This window comes from Erithacus rubecula (assembly GCF_903797595.1).
Source record: "Erithacus rubecula genome assembly, contig: scaffold_522_arrow_ctg1, whole genome shotgun sequence".
In the NCBI taxonomy this organism is placed as follows: domain Eukaryota; kingdom Metazoa; phylum Chordata; class Aves; order Passeriformes; family Muscicapidae; genus Erithacus; species Erithacus rubecula.
Genome location: NW_027635816.1, coordinates 66126 through 70062, shown reverse-complemented (window position 1 = coordinate 70062; position 3937 = coordinate 66126). Strand labels below are relative to the sequence as shown.

The window sequence follows — 3937 nt, the reverse complement described above, 5'->3', positions numbered from 1 at the left end:
AGTGCCAATGGTTCAAACAAATTTTCCTTAAATAAAAAGATCGTGCATGTTCTATGTCATTTCTACTTTCCCATCAAGACTTCAAGTTTGTAGCTAAAAGGCTTTGGGAGAAAGACACTCCCTTCAGCAGCTGTGTCTAAGGCTTCCCCAAAATGGGGAGGTCCAGTTGTTTTTTTTCTAGCTCCCAATTCATGCTTGTACACAGCTCTTGATGTCACATATACACATGATTTACTAAAGAGTCTGTTTTAGCTGTCTGCCTGTTAAAGACAAGATCAGTGCATCACTGACACAACCCAGGAGTACAGGGTGTGCTGGTTGGTTGAGAATTCTCATCAGGATGATGAAAAAACACATCAGTCACATGTCAGGATAATCTTGTGTTTTAGGTGAAGTTGCCTTCACTCCAGCAGCCACTCCACTCTTTAAACTCAAAAGCTGATGGCTAAAATATTCTTTACTTTATACAAGAGACTTTCACAAGTGGTGACTTATGAGCTCTTCCATTTTCTTCAGTTCACTTCCATCTCTCAGCTCTTCCCAAGAACCTTCTCAAAGGTGCTGGCTCACATGGCACAGCACACAGCCACAAGCTCCTCACTCCCACAGCAAATCCAGGACTAAGGATTGAGTAGAACAGGACAGCCATGCTGTTCCCAGGCAGGGCAAAGGAGGAGAGAAATTAAGGCAGAGAAGGGAGTGAGGGAATATCACACTTCTCTAGAACCTGTGCTGGTCCTGTCACATGGATAGTGTAGATCTGGAGTAAACAATGAGAATGAAAGCAAGAGAGAGGGAAAAGGAAGCCAGAGGGTCCCATCTGCCCCACCCTTTTATGTACAGCAGCCTCTTATGTACAGTAGTCTTTTGACCCAGTTTTGTCATGCATGCAGAGCCAGCCCTTTGAGCCCTTCTGCAGGGAATGAGTTGAGAGTGGGGACTGAGCAGAAAGTTGCCTCAGGACAGTGCTGCTGCACCCCTGCAGGATCCTCTCTTCTGATCACAACCTTCCTGCCAAAGCAGTCAGAATGCCTGAGGCACAACATGCTTTGGCCTGGTCACATGCACAGCTTTTACACCATCAGCAGAGGGCCAAACCTTAATACACAATAGAGAATGATAAAAATGCAGCAAATACCTGAGCAGGTCTTGCTGGAGCGTCTGTGTCAGAAGGTCCTGGAGATGGTGCTTGCCTGGTGCTGGTGGGGTTCTGAGATGGAGTTGATTTGCTGTGAGGGTGGTGAAACATTTCATGTTCCAAGGTCTCAATATCAACAGTCACAGTTCTTTTGTTTCAGGTTATACAGACATTCAGTGTCAGGAGCCAAGGAAACCGCATGAAGCTGATTTGAGGGAGCTTTAGGCTGGATATCAGGAAAACATTCTTGCCCCAGAGAGTGCCCAAGCTCTGGAACAGACTCTCGTGGCCCCTGGTCACTGTAGCAGGAGCTCAAGAAGCATTTGGACAACAGTCTTGGGCACAGGGTGTGATTCTTGTGGTGTCCTGTGCAGGGCCAGGGAGTTGGACTGCAGGACCCTGATGGGTTGCTGCTGACTCAGTATATTCTAACAAGTGAGGCTTCATCTCCCAGGGTGTTTGTTCTGAAGAGTCTCTTCTCCTTCCTCTAAAGACTGAACTTACCTAGCAAGTATCACCTTCAACTTCTCCCTATCCATTTCAGTGTAGCCAGGCCAATCAGTCTGAAGGGTCTGAAACAGATGTTCCTTCAGACTGAAGGAATTATCCTTTAGATTCAGGTTGGCTACCTACAGGCAGACATTTCAGAAAACAAACCTTTATTATGGTTGCTAAATGCAAACTACAGAAATCCAGCTGGTTCTGAACACCTCTTTGTGTTCACCCAACTGGAACTGAACAATATTCTTTGACACAGAGAGGATTTATTCCTCTATCACATGAGTTTTAAGCTGAATCTAAGTATCACTGATTGGAAACAAGTGAGTATTCATATTTCATAAGTGTTCCTTTCAAAACAACATTTAGTGCCACAATGTGTAAGCAGAGCTGGTCAGGCCCAGTGTCCCTCCCTCTTCATGTGGCAGAGCCAGGGTTCATTCCTGCAGAGTCCTTCTATGAGAAAGTCATACTCTTGTCTTGTTCTATTCCTTTGGCAGTAAATGAGGTTCATATCTTTCTCAAGACAAATACAAAATCTACTCAAAAAGGTAAAATGAGGTAGTAAAACCTCAAGACCACTGATATGAAGTGTGCTGGTTTAGACTTCATCACCTGACACTGCTGAGAGTTCCTGCTGAGATGGAAACAGGAAAATCTCCATCAATTTGACTTCTACAACACATTAAATAACTCAACAACACACCACCATCATCTCTCAAAATCTGCCCTTTTTCTTTCTTTGAAAACATAGTAAACACTGATATTGCTCTGGTGGTCTCTGTTGATGTCTGTCTCTCATTATAAAAACTGCAAAGTAACAAATATACCCAGAATCAAGAATTCATGTCTTAAAACCAGAACTAAGATTGTGTTGGAAAGGGAAGCAAGTATGTGAATCCATTTAAGAAGCAACTCTGTGCATCCAAAACTGTGTCCATCTGAATTATCCCCCCGGACGTTGCTCATAGCAAAAGAGGAAATATTCTGATGATCTATGAATGTTTGCATAATTCAACAACAGCCATGTTGAACAGGAAATATTTTAAAAGGAAAGTTTCTTATTTAAACAGTGGAGGAACAAGTAAAATTAAGGATAAAAGAACAACATGGTGGAAGAAAATTGCTGGAGCCAAACTGCACAATCTCACCTGCTGGAGGATCTTGCCAAGGGTTCCCTTGTCCTTTTGCATGACTCCATCTCTCTGCAAGCGGGCAAGTAACTCTGGCTTCTTGTACGTCCTCAGAGCAAGCAAATGAATCACCCTGTCCCTGTAGGGTCGGCAATAAACAGCAGTGCAAGGACTCTCTTCACTCTCTGCTGGCTTCATGGCTGTTTCCTTCTTCTCAGGTGCACAATGTGAAATGTTTGGTTGGGCTCTTATGATGTCTACTTGTTTTCCCAAAGGAAACGAAAACAGAAAAAGGAATGTCATAAGGGGAGTTTGGGAGAAGGCAAGCAAGTTGATTTAAAATTATGATGGAATTCTTTGAGACAGAGCTGAACTTGCATATCCTTGTGGATCACTGTGAGGTCAGAATATTCTCTGATTCTGTAACAAAGCCCAATCCCTGACTGGCACTACATGGAGCAGGTTGCAAGGGCACCCTCTACCCTACCAGCAACCAGACCTGTCTCACCTGAGTTCCTCTGTGCCAGGCCTAAAGCAAAATTTGCCAGCTCTAGTTCCACAATTGTCTCACTACTGCCACTCTTCAATACCAATTGCTCAATGTGAAGTATTCCCTTAGGATCTATGCAAACTCTCACCAAGAATCACAGAAATCATCATTCACATGTGAAACAGCACATCCCTAATGAGAAATTTGTGGTTTTAATTTTGTCTCTCCAAAAAGACACAACACTGTCCCCTTAAAATGCTCTGCACTAAGCTAAGGCAGAGCAAGAGCTGCACTTTCAGTGAGTGCCCATCACTGAGCCTCCAATGCAGCCAAGAGTTCAAGGAGAAAGCCATCCTTTCCCAATTGCTGGAATTTATAGGCAAGGGCTTCCCTTGAAATCCAATGCCTGAGTACAACTGAATTGGCCAGAGCTCAGCTGACAAACCAGGTGAGAGTGGTCCCAAAAAGATCACAAGGTTTGGGCAGCAGTCCAGGCTGGGATTTATCTGGTACTAAGGAAGCACATGCTGGAATGAGCTCCAAGAAGAATTTCAACTGTAAAAGCTGAATTTTGACTCGAACAGGCACCTAAACCCTTTGTGTTTTCCTCAGCTCTAGATGCGAATTGTTTGCATAGGTGTGAAATGGAAACAGTTTACCTCAGGTTACTCAGATGTA

General features: G+C 43.9%; 1 long non-coding RNA gene across 1 annotated transcript; it reads right to left on the bottom strand.

Moving 5' to 3' along the window:
- Positions 1-640: 640 nt before the first annotated feature.
- Positions 641-3142, bottom strand: LOC306816326. Its single transcript, XR_013777638.1, has 3 exons — positions 2788-3142; positions 1139-1229; positions 641-760 (listed from the first exon to the last, which is right to left on the bottom strand). It is a non-coding gene; the product is annotated as an uncharacterized lncRNA (long non-coding RNA).
- Positions 3143-3937: the final 795 nt, after the last annotated feature.